This window comes from Macaca fascicularis, chromosome 11 (assembly GCF_037993035.2).
Source record: "Macaca fascicularis isolate 582-1 chromosome 11, T2T-MFA8v1.1".
Lineage (NCBI taxonomy): Eukaryota > Metazoa > Chordata > Mammalia > Primates > Cercopithecidae > Macaca > Macaca fascicularis.
Window position 1 is genome coordinate 135231932 of NC_088385.1, and position 25256 is coordinate 135257187.

At 42.4% G+C, this 25256-nt stretch overlaps 1 long non-coding RNA gene across 1 annotated transcript in view; it reads right to left on the bottom strand.

The window, feature by feature from the left end:
• The window catches only part of LOC107126848 (uncharacterized), a 31082-nt gene extending 14875 nt beyond the window's left edge, over positions 1 to 16207 (bottom strand). The window contains exons 1-3 of the long non-coding RNA XR_001483781.2: positions 16192 to 16207; positions 15995 to 16083; positions 11294 to 11433 (exon numbers count right to left, since the gene is read on the bottom strand). This is a non-coding gene — a long non-coding RNA (uncharacterized lncRNA). The remainder of the gene's footprint in view (positions 1 to 11293; positions 11434 to 15994; positions 16084 to 16191) is intronic.
• Between the last annotated feature and the right edge of the window lie 9049 nt (positions 16208 to 25256).

A 25256-nucleotide genomic window follows, 5' to 3' on the forward strand; every position in this document is an offset into this window, starting at 1 on the left:
CAGATTGATGGGGTTTGGGGAGAGAGACAGAAACCAAGATAGGCATCTTTCATGACCAAATCTCAGCAGGGACAGCCCAGCACTCCTACCGTATGATATTCCTCACACAGATCCGCCATGGCCCAGCGTGGCAGTCATCTACATGGGAGGTGACACTGGGGACAGGGACACTGGGGACCATCCTGCTGACTGCCTACTACAGGGACCTTCTTGAGAACATGAGCTCAAGCACATATTCCAGATAACTGTGACATTAAAGAAAAGTTTAGAAAGTGTCAACACGGGGAAAGTTGAGGTCTAAAAGGCCTGATGCCATCTTTAAAATCAGTTACTCTGCTGGATATGCCCCTTTAATCCCTGCATATTGCTCTGCTTCTTCTCTACCTGCTCTCTACCTAGAGAAGGAAACCAATGTAGCCACCACCAAGGCACAGGGTGCTTTCTGGCACTCAGTTGGGATGAACCACCTCAACTGGAGAACCCCAGGGGAAAAGTACGGATTCTTGGCTCCATCTGTGCAGGGTCACTGCAGGCTAGCTGGGATCCACCCCCAATTCACCACTCTTCCCAAGCTGTCCCTCCACCCAGCTGTCTCTCTAGCAGCAACTCCCTACTCTCACCCCTTCACCCTTCACTCACTCGCCTCAGAACTACATCATCACGCATGTATCTCCTAATAGATATAATGAGCTGGTACTCATAGACCATACAATTCACCCACTTAAATATGCAATGCAGTGGTTTTGACCATATTCACAGATGTGTGCAACTATCACCACAACCAACTTTAAGACACTTTTGTCACCTCGAAAATAAATCACACACCTGTGCCCTGCCACCCTCCAATCTATTACCCTGAGTGACCACTGATCTACCTACTGCCTTGTTAGATCTACTCATTCTGGACATCTAATGAAGTGGAATCATACAAAATTCCCCCACACATTGTTAAATTGGTTCTTTATTAAATTTGAAAACCAGCCAGTCTGTTGGGCTACCTCTTTTATCCTGGGGCCTTGACTGACATAGCTACAGATTAAGTCAAATGTAAGTACATTCTTCTGCCTATAGATTAACAGGAAAACATGAAGTTATATGAGTCACAGTAATCTGAAGGTTCAACCCTTTGTTGATAACCTAAATAACATCAATAAAATCTAAGAAATGGGGAAAGGGGTAGAGAGCCTGAATATGCCTCTGGTTCTCCCAGTCCTTTGTAGAAGAAATAAGTCCATGTTTCATCTTTTAAATCTTTCATTCTTGATGTTCATAATGTGCCCTAGGTTAAAAATAAACTTTTAAGTGTATAGCTAGAAGAAGGAAAGAGAACAATGAAAATCAGAGACGTTGTCTCCCAAGGGACTAGGCATAACAGGGACAGAGGAAGTAATGACGAAATGTTGTCTATCTGTTGGAAAACCAGGAGCCAAAAGGGGCATGGGGGTAAAAATGACAAACAGGCAAAGAAACAGATCATCTGAGAAGCGCAATGGCAACACCTAAGAGTTTAGCCACCAGAGCCCATGCTTTCAGTCATCTTATGTAGTACAGGAAAATACTAATTATGAAAGAATGTAAAAATATATCAATAAATAAAATGTATAATAAAGTCTGTGCCCAACTGTGTTTAAAATTTTAATTAATTAGCTGGGTGCAATGGATCACATCTGTAATCTCAGCACTTTGGGAAGCTGAAGCAGGAGGATCTCTTCAGCCCAGGATTTTGAGACCAGCCTAGGCATCATAGTGAGGCACCCTGCCTCCCAGTCCACTAAAAAAATACAAAGATTAGCCAGGCATGGTAGTGCGTGCCTGTGGTCCCAGATACTCCGGAGGCTGAGATGGGAGGATCGCTTGAGCCCAGGAGGTCCAGGCTGCAGTGAGCTGTGATTGCACCACTGCACTCAGCCTGGGCACCAGAGTGAGACTCTGTCTCAGAAAAATAAAATAAAGTGAAATAAAATTTTAATTAATTAATTTTAAGCCTCTACGCAGCCAGTATAGGTGTTGTAAGCTCAAGCTATGCAGTGGACATCTGGAGCTAAATGCCAGCGTTCACTCCGGAGGACCTTTGTCAAAATGTGTGACTGCCCTTAGTTTCATCCATAAAATGATAGTAATAACGGTAGCTACTCTATGGTTTTGTGGTGAGGACCAAAAGTGGTGATTTGTGAAAAGCACTTATATCCGGTAATTATTTAAAACTACTTACTCCAGCACTTGGCCCATGGCAAATTTCCTGGTAGCCATATGTACATATACACATACTTTTAAATACATAAAAGTATGTACACATACTTTTAACTTACTACTAAGATTTTATACATTTTCTAGTAGTTTGTATGATGAACATGTATATACCTCCCTTTAAAGTTAAACAATAAAAAACCCTTAATTTTTGTACCTTAAAATCTCCTCTCATCACATCACCCAGCGATAGCAGCTGTTAACATCATGTTCCTATTTACTTCTACTTGTTTCTCCAAAGATGTACGTGAGTGGGTAAACACGATATAATTTGACATTGCGGTTTTTAATAGCATATCACAAATATTTTCCCCTTAAAATTTCATTCACAAACATGGTTCTAATAGTTATACAATATTATACCCTATGATCATTTCCTAGTTTACTTAGCTATTTTCTATGGTTGGATATTCTTGGCTTGTTTCCAATATTTTTCTGTTCTAATTCGTCTCCAACAAATGTCTTCATCCGTGAATCTTTCACGGCATATCTAAGTATTTTCTTAGAATAAACTCCTAGAGTGAATCTGTTGGCACATTCGTTTCTTTCTTTTAATTAACAACTGGAAAAAAAATGATTATTGCAGACACATTCTCTTCAAGTGAATATTTCTTCTCTGCTGAACTTTGATTTACTGAGTATTTTTCCCTCCCTTGGCTGCATTTTCATTCTTCTTTTGCTGTTTTGTGTTTCACTCCCACCTACAACATGTCCAAGTTCCCCCTCCCAAAGCAAACCCCCTCTTGGATCATGGCAGAGTCAACTTTGTTCAGCTGTCTTTACCCTGCAGGTCCAAAGATCTGTTGTCCAGAGTGTTTGTTGAGGGGATAAGAGGTGCCAGGTCCTCATCAGAATAATCTTTGCATCTTCCATTTTAGATGATGAGGTTGAGGCTGAATAACTTTTTGTGACTTGAACAAAGTCACGCCCATCACTTTGGAGCAGAGATTGGACCCAGATCATCTGACTGTCGTGCCCTTGGTCACTACACAACACCCCCGGATGCTGCAACCTGAAGACCTCCAGCCCCACATGAATCATCTTCATCCACCAACTTTCTCCCATCTAGGTTCCCACACTCCTCCCATCACCCGGCGTGGGGGCCCTCATGGTGGTGGTTGACCCTTCCTCTATCTCCACCTGCATATTGGCCACGTTCTCCCCAAGCCTCACTCCAGTCCACTCTCACCTCAACCCCACTGTCTCACTCATAGGGTTGAGGAAAGACAGAATAAACCGTGGCTGGGAAAAGGCACTTTAGTCAATGTGTGATCAGTTTTACGTGTCAGCTTGGCCAGGCTAGAGTCCCCAGTCATCTAAACACCATCCGAACAGTTGACTGTAAGCAAAGATTATCCTAGATAATTTGGTTGGCCTGAGACATTCAGTTGAAAGACCTTAAGAGCAGAACAGAAAACAGAAAATTCTGTCTGTGGACTGCAGCGCCAGCTCCTGCCTGAGAGTTTCCAGCCTGACCTTCCTGAACTTGCCTAGTAATCCCCCACAATTGCATAAGCCAATCCCTTGCAATAAATAAAATAGATTGAGATGTAGATAGATGGAGATATAGATCCTACTGGTTCCATTTTCCTGGCAGAACCAAGATGGATATGATACATGTCCCAAAAAGAGCCTCCCAGTCATGTCTTTTTGTTTTTGTATAAGATAGTTTTAATCCACAGATTTAAGAGTGATATATATATATTTATTATCATTATAAATATAATATATAATTATATATTATATATAATGATTATCAAATATATATTTATATCTACCTACTTGTGTTATATATTTATATATGCGTGTGTGTGACACATAAAATTTTAAAAATATATCTGTATATCTACTTAATTTGTATTTCTGGCCCCATTTAGTCTAATGAAAGAAAATATGACTCATCAAGTCTAAGTAATCTCAAGTAATTCAGGCTGAATTCCTCAATTCATCAATTTCTCCCTCCTCCAGCCTCCACAGAATTGATTCTAACTTTCAGGGAGTTGAAGCAGCACTGCCCTGGGGGGCTTTCTTCCAGCTCTCAGGCCCTCCCTGCACAGCTCTGGTGCCCACGGGGATGCGCCCACAGCGATGCAAGGCCCTGTCTGACCATCAGACTTCCTGTCCTCACTTGAGATGTTTACTTCTAGTCCCCAATCCTGCCCCAACCACAGGATGTAACCCAGACCCTGGTCTCTATCCCGAGGTTTATCCTTGTCAAGAGGTTCTCAGTAGCATGCCTCTGCCACTTCCAGTCACAGAGGACAATATTGGCTCCCCTCTTTATGGGGGGAGGAGAAAAGGGGGCATATCCCAGACCCCTGGGCTTAAGGCTTCCATGTTCCCATCTCTTCTCTTTAATGCCAAGATGACATAAGGTACTTTCTGCAGGCATAGACAACCAGGCAGGAAGAGGGGCCCACATTCCTTCTAATCTCAGATCTTGAGTACCCTCTGGGGATCTATCAACCCAAGCTTGGTGCATGGACAAGGGGTACCTTATTCTCTTCCTTTCTTCTAAGACTATGGACTGCTTCTCCCCCAGGCAAATGGAATCTTTGTCAATTCCAAGTGAGCTTGAAAAATATCATTCTTTTTTTACTTATTGTTTAGATCAGAACCTAAAATCAAAAGTTTCAAGAAGCTCAAGTTCTAAAAAGGCTTTTTTCTCTCAAGAGCTTTGGCTCTGTCTTAAGTTTCAATGTTCTACTTTGAAACACAAAAGCTGAGATCAACATTGATTTATTTGTTTTTTATCTGAATGATTGCTATAAGTGACACCTTTTGGAGCAGTATGTCCTAGCTGGTTGAATTGGAGTTGGGAAACACATTGCAAGAAAGGGTAGAAAGAGACATACTTTGCTGAATCTTTTGCAGTAACTTTTGTGTCTGTTACCACAAGCTTATTTATGATAAGATGCTTCCTAACTTTCCTCGCTCACCCTTACCTCATCCCTGGACCAAGCACGAAATTTGTTTTATACGTGCTAGGTTTAGCTGATTTCAGTGTGACTTCCCCAGGGCAGAAGAGACAGTGGTTGAAGGATGAAGAATCAACCTACCCAGGGGAATCAAAGATTGCTCCTAGGGAATGGAGCAGACATAATTAAATGAGTTTTTTCTTTCCCCAGTGTATCTAATATTCATTCTTGTATTTACTTGGAGCAAATGAATTTAAATGAATTTTCAGTTAGTTAAATCAACTCATTAAAACACATTGAAGGAATTAGAAATGTAAAATCATTTCCTGCTGCAATTCATTCATCTCTAAGTCTATAACTGACTTGAATCTAGGCGAAGGTCGTTGCTTAAAGGGGACAGTGGCCTTTATTCTTTCAACCTACAAACTTTTACAGTTTGCATGGAGTGTTCACACCCATGAACTCAAACAAGACTGAATAGGCCTGTATGGTGGACAAAACAGAAGTAAATGCCTCCACTATTCAGGGGAGGAAAGTGAGCTCAAAAAAGTTTAATATTGTTGCCTAAGGAGACTCAACCAGCAAATGGCAATACTGATACAGGAGCAGGTCTTCAGTCCAAACCCACATACCAGAGCTTGCCTAGGAAGCTGGTCACTCTCAGACCACCTTCTCCATCACTGGGCCCACACTCTGCCCTTCTTTACCCAGTTCTGACCTCTGAGATGCTGAACCTGGGGTGCCCTTGGCATTGAACTTCGAGTTGCATTATTTTCCCATTGTTTTACCCACAATTATCTTGTCTTCCTTTTTTTTTTTCTTTGAGATGGAGTCTGGCTCTGTCGCCCAGGCTGGAGTGCAGTGGCCTGATCTCAGCTCACTGCAAGCTCCGCCTCCCGGATTCACGCCATTCTCCTGCCTCAACGTCCCGAGTAGCTGGGACTACAGGCACCTGCCACCTCGCCTGGCTAATTTTTTTGTATTTTTAGTAGAGACGGAGTTTCACCATGTTAGCCAGGATGGTCTCGATCTCCTGACCTTGGGATCCGCCCACCTCAGCCTTCCAAAGTGCTGGGATTCCAGGCATGAGCCACAGCGCCCGTCCTATCTTGTCTTGTTTTTAAAAGTATGGCTCACTCTAACTTTCTTCTATAACTAACAGTTTCATGAGTAACATTTAAAAATTTAATCAATCTGATTTGTGCTAGGTGACATGGATAAAGTAAGAAGCCAGCTTTTTGTTCTCTAAATATATAGTTGATAATTAGATAACCACCTACCTTTTCTTCAAAGCGATTTAATTTCCATAATGTTCCAAATTTGCATATGTATTTGGAGTGGTTTCATGGCTATATTCTTCTTGATGGACTTGTCCGTATCTGCATGAGTACAATCTTGGTTAAATTTCTCTAATTCCTATTTAAGTGGCTAACCAGGCTGACCCCTTGATTTTTTTTTTTTTTTTTTTTTTTTTTGTAGTTGTTTAAAATTTTCTGGGACTTCCTCACTTGTATTTTTTCAGCACCAAAAATCTTATTATCCATACAAGTACTTTTCTTAAAAAAATTCACTTTAACCAAAATTTAAAACTACACAAATTAACAATCCCACCCATGGAAAGGCATGGTCATTCTCAGAAGAACAAAAGATCCTGTGCCACAGTGAAAATACATCAACTGTTTGCATGTTTGAGTGTGTGCTATGGTTCCAGTGCATCTTGGTGCTTGATCCATTTGTCCCTCAGTGGCCTTACATCGTGGGTACTGTCATATCTCCATCTTACGATGAGGACAGTGAATGTTCCACTTTTATCTTATACCAAGTAAACTTTTGAAAATTTTTGTGAAAATCCAATAAATATCCAACTAGAATGCTAGTAGAGTTCATCTCACATATTTAGATTAATGTGGGGGAAAGGAGTTCTCCCTGATGTTGAATCATACCCAAAGAAGATATATCTCATTGGGCAGCCCTTCTATAAGACTCTTTAATAGAGTTCTACTGTTTTCATCATGCAATTCATGCACGTGTTTAGCTCATTCTCAAAATTTCTGCATATTTTATGATTTTTGTCACTATTGTAGAGGAAATCTTTTCTTCACTATACTTTTTTGTAAAACAAAATATATAAATATTGCCTAAGAAGAGAAAGCAAAATTATTATTTTGCAGACAATGTAATAACTTTTAAGAAAACCCAACAGAATCTACAAAGTATAGTATTAAAAACAATAAAACAATTAAAGCATGTGGATGATACCAAAAAATATAAAACTCAGTAGTTTCCTGTAAAATAATTACTTCACCTTAAAAATTACTTTCCTGTGGAAAGGAAGTTGTATATATATTTTACATAAAAGCCTAATAAAAATCACAAATTTTATGTTGAAAAATGTTCCCTTCTAGTTCAGGCATTATTTGCATCTATAAAATTTTAATTGCTTCTATCAATATGTAGTATTTTACTTATTAGGATATTTTAAAGTATTATTTTTTAAAATCGCATTATGCCCAGCATGTCACAAAGTGCATCTGACAGTATCCTATGCACCCTCTTCCACCGGTGTACAGATGTGCAGCCCCACAAGCAACTTGTCACCACTTCAAATGTTTGTGAGGATAGTGGAGCTGAAGAACACTAGAAACTACTATGGAGTTAGCATGACTAATGTTTAATTAACTGGGTTGTAGAAAGACCAGAAGATGTTCCACTGTTTTCCCCGGTCACAATTTATACTCCCTGTTCCAAGAATGTGTCTCCCACAGAGTCCTCCCCCATCGGTCTGCACTAGCTCTGCAGCTTTATTTCGTCAGGCTGGAGTCTCCTTTCCTCTCCCCTGCTATAGTTCGTGAACAAATGCTGTGGATGCCATCAGGGCCAGCTTCCTGGTCATACGGTCCATGCGGTGACAAAGGGTCCCTTGTTTGGAAGGGGCTCCATGCTCTGCTATCACTATCATGAACTTCATGGTTTTAAAACAACAGGCCCCACATTTTCATTTTGCACTATACCTTGCAAATGATGCCATTATGTCCTGTCCAGGCTCTGATCATGTCTCGCTGTTGCCTCTGTTGACATCAGGTCCCGGCCACCATTGCCTGTATCTTAGGGCAAGGCCCTTCAAGGGCTCTCTGCAGATGTCCTTACTCCAGCTGACTGTGGGATCTCAACCAACAGCCAGACAGAGCCTCCTAAGCACCTGTCCAGATAGTGTCACTCCTCTGCTGACCCCTCCCCTGGGGGACCAGCTTATCAGAGTCAAGGCCAGGGTCATGTCATCGGCCTCCCAGGTTCATCCCATCAGGGCCCACAGTTCCCCCTTTCCCCAGCCCTCTTCCTCACTCCTCAGTCACAGCAGGATGGCTGCTGCTGTTCCTCAAGCACACAAAGACTCTTCTGCCCAGGCCCTGGCATTGTTCACAAATCCTCCTCCCCAGGGGACCACAGGACTCCTGCACCTGCCTCCTTCCAATGTCTTTACTCAAAAGGCGCAGTGAGGCCTTCCCCAACCAAGGTCATTAAAGTATTAACATTAGAAGGTTGTCAGCATTAGAGAGTAAAATTACAAGACCTGATTAAATGTGAATTTCAGATTAACAATAAATATTTTTAGTATAAGCATATCCCCAGTGGTTCGTGGGAAATACTTATGCTAAATATATATACAAAGTGTATGTGTGTGTGTATATATGCATAGTATACATAGTGTATATATATGTTTAGTGTATACATATATATGCCATGCATATATAAATTTAGTATAAGTATACTAAATATAAGTGACTATATGTATTTAGTAAAAGCATATTAAATATAAGTGGCATTGGACTTTATGCACAGTAGTCAGCAAAAATAGTGAAAATTATGGTATAAATACACATATATGATATAAGTATGCTATATATGTATGGTATATTAGTATATATATTTAGCTTATATTAAATATATACATAGTATATATAGTATTACATATACACAGTATATATAGTAATACATATACATAGTATATATAGTTTTAAATATGTAGCGTATATATAGTATTTTATATACATAGTGTATATTTAGTATATACACATAGTGTGTATACATAGACTATTTATATATATAGTATAGGTAGACTAAATATATATACTAATATAACATACATATATATCATATTTATACCATATAAACTTATATTTATATCATTTTTGTCACTATTTTCACTGATCCCTGTGCATAAAGTCCAATACCACGTCCACCACTAGTGGCCCTATAGTCCTCCCATGTATTATTTTTCAATCGGATGTGTTGCCACCTGGCGTGCTATATATTTGACTGACTTATCCTTTTAAAGAAATTATCTGGCTATCTCCTCTGATCGACGGCCATAGGTGGGTGAGTCACCTTCATTCTCCCAGGTTTAGCTGGAAACCAGGGATAGTGTCTGCTCGGATGGCAACTGAAGAACGCCTAATTATCAACCAGGCATTCTTGGGACACCCACCCTCTCCTTTGTGCCCAGAGAGATCAGGTAGATCAGTGCACAGAGGGAGTGAGCAGAGGGGAGACACATGGGCAAGCCAGCCCCTTAATCTGGCTCCAGGTCCTTTCTGGGGCTGGCCGTGTACCTGCCCTGGGTCTCCCCCAAACACAGCTCTTTAATAAAAATCTCCTTTTTCCATAAGCTGACTCAAGCTGGTTAATGTTACTCACAACTAAAGAAGTCTTTTTAGCGATATCCTAGAATGAGGCATTATAGAAGCTTCTCTAATTAAGTCCCAAAAGTTCTTCCCTCACTCTGACACCAACCTCCATGAGGTGCATCTCTTTCCTTATGCCCAGGGGATGATGACAGCTATTATTGCAGCATTCTGTAGCTTCAGGTGTAGCGCCAGAGCTGCTCTAGAGAACTGCCGGGGTGACAAAGCAGAGTTCCAGCGGTGGGGGTCTGACGTCGGCACTCTCTCAAGCTCTCCGTTCTAACCGCAGAGGGCTGAGAACCACTCATCTAGACAGGATTGATTGGAGGTCACACAAAGGGTGGCCATGTTGGGCCTGGATCCCAGGCTTCTGCACCCTGTGGCTGTATTCTATCTAGTGAAGCATCCTTGATGATAATTTTCTTCTGCACTTGCTAAGGCTGCCTGTTCCTGTCATCGATGACTCAGTTCCAGTTGTGATTTTCCAAGAAACATCTGCTTTAGTGAGGATGTTCACGGCGTATGGGCCTGAGAACGCATGTCTTCTTGCTCACAGGGATGGATGCTCACACTCAAGAGTCATTCACAAATCCACTTTCTTCCTATCTTTGGAATCTGTTCACTTTCTCACTTCTGCAATTTCCCTCTTTCAAGCCCTGAGCACTCCCCGGTTGTCTGTGCATCCACTTCTGTATCCCCCACCCTATCTGTGACCATCCATTTCGTGTCTGCCTTCTCTGCAAGCTCTGTCAGAAAAGGGAGGCCCTCAGAGGCACTGGCGTCTCCACCTCCAGCATGCAGAACAGCTCCCTGCAGAGGCTGGGGGCACCATCCCACCCTGTGGAATGAATTAATGAGGAAATTACCCAAGGGAGTGCCTGCCCCAGGGCACAGGTAAATTCCTGACTCCTGGGGACTCTTCTCATAGCAGTGTATGGCTTTCTCTCTCTCATGATGCTAGCAACCACTAGATCATATACACATATACACTCCACATATACACAGGGAGTGCAGGGACCACCCTGCAGTCTGCAGTAGTAATTTCCAGGCTTGAAATGAGACCAGCCTCCGAGAACTTGAAGTGGGTTATTTTGTTTGTTGTTTGTTTGTTTGTTTTCATGTCGTCTTTTCATCTGCTTCACTCTCTCACTGGAACTCTTCTCTCCTTGCACAGAGAAAATATGTTTCAAGTGACTTTGTCTGTCAGTTCCCGCTGCTCTGTGCCAGCTCTGCGTGAGTTTCAGGAGCTCTGAGGCTCACACTGCCCTGCTCCCCTGTTTGCTAAGGGAGATGCCTTTGGCTGCCTGTAAGGTTGGTGGGGTAGGTATCCTGCTAATTACCCTGCTAACAAACACTGGGGACAAAGGAGCCAGCTGTCAGTTGGTACAGAGGAGAGCAAAATTGAAATGGTGTGACTTGTACTTGCCCCTCAGAGACGTCACTCACCTCTGCCTGTTTCTGGTTGGGAGAAACAGGAAGTTTCATCCCTGGCTGCAATCAGTCCTGTTATTTGGCCCAGAGTGAGCCAGGGCCTCCCTGCAGACAACTGCCCGCTCCAGCATTGCCTCCGGATGGCAAGATGTACCCTGCAAAGGATGTGCAGGGCGTAATTAATCCCCAAGCTGTTACACTCTGTCCAAATCACACGCAGCTGAGACATATAAATGGAGAAGGAAACTGTGGGTGCAATTCTGTGTATAAGTCATTGCTTTTCTTTTCTTTTCCTTAATGCTGGGAGTAAAGGCTTACGTAATTGGTAGAATTGAGACTGCTTTTTGTAAAGGCAGAATTCCCTTTCTTCATATAAGGCACAAAATTGCCTGGAATTTCAGAAATTTAGGGGGATGATTCCCAAATAGTTGTGCCTCTTGTGTCCATTACAAAAAATACTCAAGTGAAAGGCAACAATTTGCATAAGTCAGTAAGGTTTCTAAGCATGGAGTTTGCATGAGCCAGTAAGGTTTCCAAGCATGGAGTTTGCATGAGCCAGTAAGGTTTCTAAGCATGGAGTTTGCATGAGCCAGTAAGGTTTTCAAGCATGGAGTTTGCATGAGCCAGTAAGGTTTCCAGGCATGGAGTTTGCATGAGCCAGTAAGGTTTCTAAGCATGGAGTTTGCATGAGTCAGTAAGGTTTCCAAGCATGGAGTTTGCATGAGCCAGTAAGGTTTCTAAGCATGGAGTTTGCATGAGTCAGTAAGGTTTCCAGGCATGGAGTTTGCATGAGCCAGTAAGGTTTCCAAGCATGGAGCTTGCATGAGTCAGCAAGGTTTCAAAGCATGGAGCTTGCATGAGTCAGCAAGGTTTCCAAGCATGGAGCTTGCATGAGTCAGCAAGGTTTCCAAGCATGGAGCTTGCATGAGTCGATAAGGTTTCCGAAGCATGGAGCTTACATGAGTCAGTAAGGTTTCCAAAGCATGGAGCTTACATGAGTCAGTAAGGTTTCTGAAGCATGGAGCTTGACTTGGAAATAGGTTGGGAGGGTTTGTAGGAAGATAATTTCTTTTCCTTTTTTTTTTCTTTGAGACAGAGTCTCAGTCTGTTGCCCAGGCTAGAGTGCAATGGCACCATCTCAGCTCACTCCAACCTCTGCCTCCTGGGATTACAGGTGTGCACCACCACGCCAGGCCAAGTTTTGTATTTTTAATAGAGACAGGGTCTCACCATATTGGTCAGGCTGGTCTCAAACTCCTGACCTCAGGTGATCTGCCCTCCTCGGCCTCCCAAATTGCTGGGATTACAGGTGTGAGCCATCGTGCCTGGCATCTTCTAGCTATTTTGAAAAATAAAATAGATGATGGTAAATTATAGTCACCTTGCTGATTTACCTAACACTAGGTCTTATTTCTTCTATCAAACCATATATTTGTACCCATTAATCAACTTCTCTTTATCCAGCTTTGTCCTTATCTTTCCTGGGCTCTTGTAACCACCAATTTTCTCTCTATCTTCATGAGATGCCTGTTTTTAGCCCCCACATATGAATGAGAGCATGCGATATTTGTCTTTCTGTGTCTGGCTTATTTCACTGAACATAATGACCTCCAGTTCCATCCATGTGGCTGCCCATGACTGGATCAGTCTTTTCTACGGCTAATATTCCATCCTGCACCTATACCACAGTTTCTGTATCTATTCATTCACTGATGGGCACTTAGGTTGATTCCATATTTTGGCTACTGTGAAAAATGCCACAATCAACACGGGAGTGCAGGTATCTTTTTCATGTACTGATCGTTCTTTTGGATACCTCACTCGGTAGTAAAATTACTGGGTCATACTGTAGTTCTGCTTTTAGCGTTTTTTGAGGAACCTCTGTATTGCTCTTCATAGTGGCTGCACTAACGTATGTTCCGCCTGTGGTGGACCAGGGTTCCCCTTTTCTCCCATCCTCACCAGTATCTGCTATGGCCTGTCCTTCAAATACAAGCCATTTTAACTGGGGTGACATGATGTCTCATTGAAGTTTTGAATTGTATTTCTTTGATGCATAGAAATGTTGACCATTTTTTCCTTTTCTTTGTTTTCTTGAGACAGGGTTTCACTCTGTCACCCAGGCTGGGGTGCAGTGGCACAATCTCAGCTCATTGCAACCTCCACTTCCCAGGCTCAAGGGATCCTCCTACCTCAGACCCCTGAGTACCTGGGACTACAGGTGTGAGCCACTATGTCCAGCTGGTTTTTGTAATTTTTGGTAGTGACAGATTTCACCATGTTGCCCAGGTTGGTCTCGAACTCCTAAGCTCAAGTGATCCACCTGCTTCAGCCTCCCAAAGTACTGGGATTACAGGCATGAGCCACCACACTCAGCCCATTTCTTCATATAACTTTTGGCTGTTTGCGTCTTTTTTGAAAAATGTCTATTCAGATCTTTTGCCTCCCTTAGACCATCACTCTTCTTACTCTCCGTGTGACTACCATTAGCATCCTCTCCTAATTTACAGCTTAGCAGCTGCTGAGAACTAAAAAATCAGATAACCAAGATGGTTGGTGTCGAGTATAAATAGATCCTGAAGTCTTTGCATGAAAATATTGTGAAACACATTTTCATTTTTGGAGTCATTTTTTATTAGTAACATCCTGATAGTTGAATCTGGTAGATAAGTGACTTCCAGTTACCAATTCAGACTGGCTCAAGGTCACAGATACAGGCTGGGGGGTTGGATCTGGCTCCTGGATGCCATAGATCCAGGTGCTGAAACTTTGTCATCTCTTGCTTGCCTGGGTGGGCTGCATTCTCAGGCAACCTCAGCAAGTTCCAGGCTGCAACCTTCCAGCTCCGTGGCATCTAGAGAGAGCTGCCCCTTGTCAGCAGGTACAGAAAGAACCCCAGGAAGATCTCACCTATTAGCAGAAGACAAAGCAAACAGAAAAAAATAAAACCAAATAAACATCCTGGGAAGTGTAACCAGCTCTGGAGCCAGGAAAGGTGGATGAGTGAGCATCCTTTAGGCCCCACCACACAGACTGGGAGGGAGGGAGGCTGGGTCCTCAAAGGAAATTGAGCAGCTTCTACCAGAATAGTAGAGGGGTTGCTGATTAAACAAAAAACATATATTCATAACTGCATTTAATTTTTAATGCAGTTTCTTTTTCCTCTTTAAAAATTTTACTTTAATTTTTGGGATACATGTGCAAAATGTGCAGGTTTGCTACACAAGTATACATGAGCCATGGTGGTTTGCTGCACCTAGCAACCCGTCATCTAAGTTTTAAGCCCTACATGCATTAGGTATTTGTCCTAATGCTCTCTCTCCCCTTCCTCCCCAACCCTCCTTCCTGACAAGCCCTGGTGTGAACCAACCCAAACGCCCATCAGTGGTAGACTGAATAAAGAAAATGTGACATGTATATACCATGGAATACTATGCAGCCACAAAAAAGAATAAGTTCATGTCCTTTGCAGGGATGTGGATGAATCGGGAAACCATCATTCTCAGCAAACTAACACAGGAGCAAAAAACCAAATACCACATGTTCTCACTCAGAAGTGGGAGTTGAACAATGAGAACACATGGACACAGTGAGGGGAACATCATTCCTTTTCTTTATCTTGTATTTGTATGTTGAGAAGCTAAGAACGATTCTAATTTAGAATCATTTAGAAACGCTGCTTGCAGTTCAAGCAGCATTTTTGAATCAATTCTACTCTACTTTACGTTGGATGTCTCCATAATGGAAGATATTAGAGGAATAATGGAGAATAAGGTGGTGAGGCAATAGAGATTGCTGTCGGCCATTGAAGACAGGCTAGGGCACGACCCTTTTTGTTTCTGAAATCACTCTGGGTGCTGTAGCAACGAATCCCCTGATAGAGACATTATCTTCACAATCTCACTATATCTGCCTCCTCTCATCTCCGAAGGCCACAGTGGCTGAGAGGAGAAAGGTGCACCAGCAGGTCACACCTCATTCCACACTGAAGTCCCCTCCACCACAACCATACCACCCAGTCATCCAGCCCATGACCTCTCAGAGGACTCCCAGTAACTCTCATTTATTTTTTTTTTTTTTTATTATTTTTGAGACAGAGTTTTATTCTTGTTGTCCAGACTGGAGTGCAATGACATGACCTCGGCTCTGCAACCTCCACATCCGGGGTTCAAGTGATTCTCCTGCCTCAGCCTCCCAAGTAATTGGGACTACAGGAGCCTGCCACCATGCCTGGCTAATTTTTTGTAATTTTTTTTAGTAGAGATAGGGTTTCACCATGTTGGCCAGGCTGGTCTCAAACTCCTGACCTCAGATGATCCACCTGCCTCAGCCTCCCAAAGTGCTGGGATTACAGGCATGAGGCATTGCACCCAGCCCCCAATAACTTTTTAAGGCTCTAAGAAAACTTCTTTTTTTAACAAAGGAAGTCCAAAACAGGCTTTGAAGTAATGTAGAATATACTTATATATTTACAAGTTGACGTGGGGACACACTCCCACAGGGTACACATTAATGTGAGTGTAGTAACTTAATGTGGTAAGATTACATCACCCCTGCACATGATGAAGTCTGGCCATGAGCCCTAGGGGAGGAGATTTCTGATAAATATCTTCCTTCAATCATTTCAGTGTCTGTGTCCTGGTTCTGAACTTCAGAAGCTGCATGTGAAGTCTCTCGTGAATATGAGACTCGGGCCATGTAGCCGATCTCGCTCACCCATCACACACCTTCCTGGGCTCTGATCTGCTCTGTTCTTGCTTTTCTCCGGGACAGGTGGCTCAGTACCTCACAGAAGCATGTCCTGCCTTTGCAAAGGAAGTTCTTTACTATTTTGATATGAAATACGCCTGCTTAGTTCTCAGAGCAAGAGTGTCAAAAGTGAGCAGCCCAAGAGGCCCAGTGGAAGCTGCAACCTTCTTATGATGGAGAGGGGGAAACCCCAGAAATGTCCCTTCCACAGCATTCTGTGGTCAGCAGGTCACCAAGCCAGCCTGGATTCCGGGGACCAGAAGGAGAGTTTCCTTCCACCTCCCTAATGCCATGGAATGGGGAAGGGTACAACTTTAGGATTAGACCCAAAGGGAACTGTTGTGAATCTTGATTTTGCTACTTATTACCTATTGCATTTGGGCCAAATATTTGACATCTCTGTACCTTAATTTACTCATCTGTGAAAGAAGGACTAAAAATACCTATCATAGGAGAAGACAATATGTAAGCCACTTGGCAATGCGCCTAGGACCTAGTGAGCGATTCTTCTCACTTATTATTGTTGTTTTCTTCATCATCGACATCACTGTCACCATTACTTTTTGTTGCCATTGGAAATTTGGACACAGAGACCACAGGCAGATGTGGTGCCACATTTCCACAGGGCTGGAGCAGCGGGTGTGTTTTTCTGTGATAACAGAGCTTCCTGGAACCAGCAGGGTACAGGTTATTTGACCTGAATGGTGAGGGAGTTCAGAGCCTACAGTGATGGGAGAAAGCCCTGAGTGAACGTTTCCTTTCAGCTTCCTGAGAGGAAGAGTCTAAATATGGGAGCCATCCCCAAAACCTGACCATGAGCAGGGATGCAAAACGAAACACAGTCTCTTCACATATCTAGACAGAAGTATGCTCATCCTTCAGAGCATGCAGGTGGGCAATACCCAGTGTGTGTGTGCATGTGTGATTCATGTGCGTATGAGCTTCTGTGTATGTGTGTGAGTGTGTGCATGTGTTAGTATGTGTAAATGTGTGGTGGAGTGAGCATGTGAGTGTGTAAAAGTGTGTGTACAGGAACAAAAGTATGTATGTGTACAGCATATGCATGTGTGAGTCTGTGTGGCATATGTGTATGTGAACATGTGTTTGTAGTGTGTATCCACGTGTGTGTACCTGCATGTATGTGTTGCAGGAAGTCAGAGACCCCAAACGGAGGGACAGGCTGGAGCTGTGGCAGAGGAACATAAATTGTGAAGATTTCGTTGACATTTATCAGTTCCCAAAATTAATACTTTTATAATTTCTTATGCCTGTCTTTACTGCAATCTCTGAACATAAATTGTGAAGATTTCACAGGCATTTATCAGTTCCCAAATAATACTCTTATAATTTCTTATGCCTGTCTTTAATCTCTCAATTCCGTTATCTTCATAAACTGGGAATTGATGTCACCTTAGGACCACTATTGTACAAATTGATTGTAAAACATGGGTGTTTGAACAATATGAAATCAGTGCACCTTGAAAATGAACAGAATAACAGTGATTTTAGGGAACAAGGGAAGACAACCAAAGGTCTGACTGCCTGCAGGGTCGAGAAGAATAGCCATATTTTTCTTCTTGCAGAGAGCCTATAAACGAATGTGCAAGTAGGAGAGATATTGCTGAATTCTTTTTCCAGCAAGGAATATTAATAATTAATACCCTGGGGAAGGAATGCATTCTTGGGGAGAGGTCTATAAACAGCCGCTCTGGGAGTGTCTGTCTTATGCAGTTGAGATAAGGACCGAAATATGCCCTGGTCTCCTACAGTACCCTCAGGCTTATTAGGGTGGGGAAAAGATCCCACCCTGGTAAATTTGAGGTCAGATCGGTTCTCTGCTCTCGAACCCTGTTTTCTGTTGTTTAAGATGTTTATCAAGACAATACGTACATAGCTGAACATAGACCCTTATCAGTAATTCTAATTTTGCCCTTTGCCTTGTGATCTCTGCTTTGCCCTTTGCCTTGTGATCTTTATTGCCCTTTAAAGCATGTGATCTTTGCAACTTACTCCCTGTTCATACACCCCCTCCCCTTTTAAAGTCCTTAATAAAAGCCTGCTGGTTTTACAGCTCAAGTGGACATGATGGACCTACCGATATGTGATGTCACCCACGGAAGCCCAGCTGTAAAATTCCTCGCTTTGTACTCTTTATCTTTATTTCTCAGACTGACTGACAATTAGGGAAAATAGAAAGGACCTATGTTGAAATATTGGGGTGGGTTCCCCCGATATGTATGTTTGTGTTTATGTGTGAGTGGTATGTAGTATCTGTACATGTGTGTGTACACTGTGTGAGTCGTATGTATGTGTGTGATGACTGAATGTGTGTTTGTGAGTGTGTGTGCTGCATGTACCTGAATGTGTGTATCTGTGTATGTGAGGGTTTATGGGTGAGTGCAATGTGTATGTGGGCATGTATATCATGTGAGTTATGAATATGGGTGCAATGTATAAATGTATCTTTATGAGTGTGTTGTGCTTGTATCTATACATGTGTGCATCTGTGTGTATGCATACATTTATGGGTGAGATGTGTGTGTCTGTCTGTGGGTGTGTATGTTGTGTGAGTTGTGTGTATGTGTGTGATGAATGCATATGTATGTTTGTGCATGCGTGCATCTGTGTCTACACATATCTTTATGGGTGAGAGGTATGTGTCTGTATGTGCATGTGTACACTGTGTGAGTCATGTGTACATGTGTGATGAATGCATGTGTATGTGAGTGTATGGTTCATGTATCTGTACATGTGTGCATCTGTGTGTATGCATGTTTGTGGGTGAAAGGTATGTGTCTGTATGTGCATGTAGACAGTGTGTGAGTCATGTGTACGTGTGTGATGAATGCATGTGTATGTGAATATATGGTTCATGTATCTGTACATGTGTGCATCTGTGTGTATGCATGTTTGTGGGTGAGAGGTATGTGACTGTATGTGGGTGTGTATGTTGTATGAGCCATGTGTATGTGTGTGAATAATGCACATGTATGTTTGTGCATATGTGATGCATGTATCTGTGCATGTGTACATCTGTGTGCACACATATATTTATGGGTGAGAGGTGTGTGTCTTTATGTGGGTGTGTATGTCATGTGAGTCGTGTGTGCATGGGTAATGAATGCATGTGTATGTGAGTGTGTGGTGCCTGTATCTGTGCATGCATACATCTGTGGGTGAGACGTGTGTCTCTGTATGTGGGTGTGTATATTGTGTGAGTCATGGGTACATGTGTGATGAATATATGTGTATGTGCATGTGTGGTGCATGTACCTGTACATGTGTACATCTGTGTGTATGCATATATTTATGGGTGAGATGTGTGTCTCTGTATGTGGGTGTGTACACTGAGTGAGTTGTGTGTACATGTGTGATGAATGAATGTGTATGTGTATGTGTGGTGCATGTATCTCTGCATGTGTGCATCTGTGTGTACACATACATTTATGAGTGAGGGGTGTGTGTCTGTATGTGGGTGTGTATGTTGTGTGAGTCATGTGTACGTGTGTGATGGATGTATGTGTATGTTTTGCTTTGTGATGGGTGTATCTATGCACAGGTGAACCTGTGTGTTTCTCCCTTGTTGAAAGGTAGGATGACATGGCAGTCAGGAGCTTCTCTGGGGTCTTTAGGCAGACAGTCTGGGTTATATTCTGGCTATGCCTTTTCCCCAGCTCTGCCTGCAGCCCTGCACATCTTCTCTACCTCCAGCGGCTTCTCCTTGTCACATCCAACCTCTGCAAAAGCATAGATAGCAGCACCTCCCTATTGTATTCTATGAGGTGATAATTACATGAGGTGGCAGAGCCTGGAGCACAGGAACTCCTTGGTGACTCAGCCATACTCATTCCAAGGAGTTCAGGGTCCTTGCAGTCTGCAAACCTTTCCCCTTATTTTCAAGATCCTTGAGTCAGACTGTCAAGAAGTAACATTCCAGCCTCACCTACAACAATATTTGTAAATGGTAAGAAACATTGAGACAGAGGAGAATTTCTTAGAGAAGGTCGGGGTCTTGGATTCCTTCATACAAAAGAAAAAACGACCAATTGTGTTCTTTGCTAACTCAAGGCCTGATTTAAAACCATAACCCATGGGTAAAAATGTAGAAACGCTCAATCACAAAAGCATTTATGGGGACTTGTACCCTGCCTGGGGAGGGCTACAGAGCTGGGTGCCGTGAGGTTCGTGTACAATGAAGAGTGGGAATTTCTCTATGTGGGGCCAGCCACAAGCCGGACCCCATGCACAGCATCTCATCTAAGTTTCTCCACCTACCCATAGAATGGAGCTTCCACTGCCTCTGTGTCACTGATGAGGGACTTCAGGCAGAGAAAGCTCATCCTTTGCCCAAGGTCACACCACTGGTAAAAAGCAGATGAGGTTCAAGCTGACCTTCTCATCCCTGTCCTTGTCCTCTCAACAGACTCCTCACAGGTGGAAAAATCAATCCCTACAGCAAACTCATTATTTTTTTGACCTCTCCTAAAATTAAAATCCAAGACCCCTCATGAGCTCTGTGATCTTGGGTAAGTTTTTTTTTTCCACCTCTATGAGTTTCAGTTTCCTCCAAAGAAAAACCAAGGGTTTTGCGAACATTTAATTGTAAGTGCACATCATGCCAGTTTCATGTCCTTGACCTTGGGAGAAGGTTAGCCAGTGGCCAGAGCCGTCCTCTATGCTCTGAGGCTGAGAGACGTCAAAGCAAAGCTCTGTGACACACGTCACCTTTGAGTCCCCAAAGAACATGAAGGAGCCCAGCCTGGGGGGTGCTTCTACTCTCTCCCTCCCAGCCCAGACTCTGGCTACTTCCCCTAAAGAGGAGGGCCATGCTGAGTGTCTCCAGCTGAGGACGTATTACTCCAAGACTTATCTCCTTTGAGGTCTGGTCTCGTTAGCGGCTGCGTTGGCATAGGTGCTGATTGGGTTAACTCCATTAATATTCTCCTTCTTACTCACCTACTTTGCTATTTAATAATGTAACACATGTTCTTGTATCTTTCGCTAGTGGTTTCTATTTTGTATTATAAAATCCCCCTGGATTCCTTTGAGTCTGTTTAGTCAGAACATAACAAAGCAACTATCCTGCCATTTACCTCTTTCAATTTTACTACTCAGCATGATCTTGAATCAGTCTAATATTTTGCATTTATGACAAAAATATACAAAAGGTGACAGATGAAATGTAGGTCATGCCAAGTTTTTTTCTGGCCCAATAAAAGGGCAAGTCCTCTAAAGAGATCTTTCCTGGCAATTATGAATATGGCAAAGGAATGTAAAAGGAAGGATTTGAGACTGAGGCCATAGTAATCATTTTAAAGCAGTTACAAGCACATTTGCAAGTAAATACATCCATTTATAGGTGCTACCTAAAGCTGATGTTGGCAAATACAATTCTGAGAAGCCCTCAGAGAAGAAAAGCATTGTTTGCTAAGCAAGTTGCCAAGATGAGATCAGTGGAATAGAAAAATATTATTTTTGATGACGTGAATCTAAATGAGTTATGGGGAGAGGTAGGAACTAGGAGTGGGGACGTCTCTTCCAAAAATAAAATCCTGAGATTGTAGAATGTGATCTGCCCAGTTTATGCAGTACTTTGATTTTACACTTAGCACCAAGGTAGGTTTAAAAAAAATTAGAGCATTTAAACTGTAATTAATCAAAAGAAGTTTCTCTATGGGTGAATTTCACCTTGTAGGTTAATCCTTTGTTCTACATGAGTTATAACACTTTGGCCTTCCAGGATCAGTAACCCAAGAAATCACATTCCCAGGTACTTGGAATTAAATCTTTGACCTATCTTTCCTGGGACACAATTCAACCAACAGCCATAAGTATCATTGGTATGATTAGAATCAAGATTTCTTGTCTCTCTTGAAACGTTCGAATGCCTGTCTGCACTGGACTTGTCTGTCTGCCGCAGTGACGGACCGGGGCCGAGTGACGTTGACTCCATCATCCTGGACATTGACACATGGCTCTTCCTAGCTACCGATCTAGGCATGCTCCTCACCCAAATTACCCAATGACCCTTCCAGCCTGAGAGGCCATCCAACTGAGAACTATTATGGTAATCCACATTTGGGGGTCTTCACATTTTATATCCATGAGTTTAAAATAAAACTTCAATGACCACCACAATGAAAAACTATGGACACAATATTTGAAAAAGATACTCTAACATATGAGTATTTACATTAACTGTAAATGCGCAAGTCAGACCTGATTCGGCCACCGCTGCACATACTGTTTTTGATTTGATTTGATTGATTTGATTTGGGAATGGAGTCGTGCAAGTGCGATCTGTTTCGTTCAGCCTGAAACACAGCTCAGCTCTCCACACGGCACTACACCGCCGTCTGCTGTCACCCTTCTGCTTCCCTCCCTCTGCCGGGCCCTGGGGTCACTGGATTTAAAACCCAGATCCCGGATCTACCTTCAACCAGACTTTAGGTTCTGCAATTAGAGACATTCTCACTGATGCACCCACCAATATCTATTCTACGTTTTAAAGCAATAGAACCTCACATTTTCACCGGGTAAAATGCAACTGATACCTTTTTTTAAAACACACGCACATTTTTTTCTATCTTCCTTTGTATATCTGTATGGCTGGCCACATGACTGACTTCAGCTCTGTGAGGTACAATGAAAATGTCATAAAGAATGCTTGGTAAGTCTCTGTAGAAAGGAACTAATTCAGTTAGAAGGAATCTTTTTTGTCTTTCCCATTCAGTTTTTATGCCAGCCTAAAAACCAGATGGGATGGCTAGAGCTTCCATAGCCACTGTGGGCCCTGAAGTGACATTGAGTATGAATTCGTGTTCACTAATGAATAATGGTGGCTAAGAAGCAGCCAAGAGCACAAGTCCTTGTAACAGCATGGAGCCGCCTTATCTGCTGTGGATTTCCCTAACCTAGACCACTTTTACAGAAAAGAAAATAAATGCCTATCTTATTTAAGCCATCATTATCTTGCAGACTCTCTGGGTCCTCTCTTAGAGATAAAGCAAATCTTAGAAGTGTCGCAAAGCATGTAGGATGCTGATAACCTTACTGCATGTAGGGTTGTGGGACATTTCTCAAAGCAGGAGTTATGGGCCACACAACACAGGAGTTATTAATACCTACAAGGTCCAAGTCCTATCATTTATGCTCACCAATTCTCACCAGAACCCTAAGACATCACCATTACTATCATTGATTTTCAAATGAGGAAGAAAAGTGTAAAGAGTTTGCATGAAATTATCCAAGTCACACAGCTCGTAAAGAATGGAGGTGGGTTCATTCTTTCATTTCTTCTGTTGGGTACCATCAGTCTACCAACTGTTGGGCTGAACACCGAGTATGGAAAGATGGACACACTCCTGGCCCTGGGAGAGTTCACCCTAGACAGGGGTCAGAGGCACACCAAGAGATACATCCAAACCTACATGGAGCATTCCACGCTATCCAGTCCCTCAACTGCAGGTTTCCTGAGGGCAGGACCTGGGTCTGTCGACTTACCCAGTGCTTGGTGTACTGAGAACTCAAGAAATATGTGAACTGTCATGTAATGAAAAAATACATGTGTATATTAGAACAAATAAGATACACCTAGTGCATTCTCAGAACAAATAGTTAGAATAAGGTTAAAGCAGAGTGAACTAAACACCACTCTACTGAGGTGATGGATAACCTCAGTCCCTTGACTCGAACATGATGTATTTTATGCATGTATCAAAATATCACAAGTACCTATAAATAGTTGCAAATGTTATATATCAAGAAAAAAAAATATTGCTCAAAAGCTCCTCCATGTTATGTGATCAGGGTTGATAGCGCTGTCCATTGTCTACTGGGAAATCAGAGACCATGAATGACACCTTCCTCCACCTGCCCAGGCCAGAGGTGTGTCAGAGGAGAAGCAATAAGACAGGAGTGGAGAGCTGAAAATATTCCTCATCATTTTCAGTTAATTGGCTCCCCTGGGAGCACCAATACCAAAATGCCTTTATTTTAAAAGATGATCTTTATTTAGTATTTTTGTACATTACTGATGGATGTTTCTAAATATTGGAACAAATGACAAGCAAAAGCAATGCTGTTTATTTTTAAACATGCACATGGCCTAATGCACCAAGCCAAGGGCCTTTCTCCAAGATCCGGGAATGGCAAAAAGGAAGACAAGACGTGCCAAAACAAACTTACAAAAAGTGGAACATCGATAGAATGTTTATATTTAACCAAATAACTCCTGTGATAGGAAAATAAAGTGCTGTCTAATCATGAAATTCTAAAAATAAATAAAAGATTGTAAAGAGTTATTCATCATATATCCCAGGAACTATGTGGATGAACGTGTCAAGATCTGTGTGGATGCTTTCGTCAGTCCTGTGATTGTATTTCTGAGGCTGAGTGTGTATGAACCATGTGTCAATTATTTCTAGTTTAAGTGGTTAGACGTTTGCTAATGGGGGTCACCAGGATAAGAGACCTTCCATTGTCTTCACGCAGAGACAGGCTTTGCCAAGAAGGAGAAAGCCTTTCTATCCTTTAAAAATCTTAAAGAAAATTAGGTATTTGTTATAGCTGGGCAGCTGAAACAACTGGCATTTATTTTCTCACAGTTGTGGAGGTTGAAAGTCTGAGATCAAGTTGCTGTCAGGGTTGGTTTCTAATAAAGGTTCTCTTCCTGATTTGCCAATGGTCACCTTCTCCTTGTGTCCTCCCATGGCCTTTGCTCTATGCATGTATGGGGTGAGATCTCTGGTGTCTCTTCCTCTTTTATTTATTTATTTATTTATTTATTTATTTATTTATTTTTATTTTTGAGACAGGATTTTGCTCTGTCACCAGGCTGGAGTACAGTGATTGGATCTCAGCTCACTGCAATCTCTGCCTCCTGGGTTCAAGTGATTCTCCCACCTCAGCCTCCTGAGTAGCTGGAACTACAGGTGCCCACCACCATGCCCAGCTAATTTTTGTATTTTTAGTAGAGACGGGTTTCACCATGTTGGTCAGGCTGGTCTCCAACTCCTGACCTCAAGTGATCAGCCTGCCTCTGCCTCCCAAAGTGTCTTCCTCTTCTTATAAAGAAACCAATCCTTATTGGATTAGGGCCCCACCCTTAAGACATTAATCAACCTTAATGACCTCCTGAAGGGTCCAAACTCCCAAAACTGTCACACTGGGGGTTAGGGCCTCAACATATGAATTTGGGGGGAACACCATTCAGTCCACAACAAGGTTC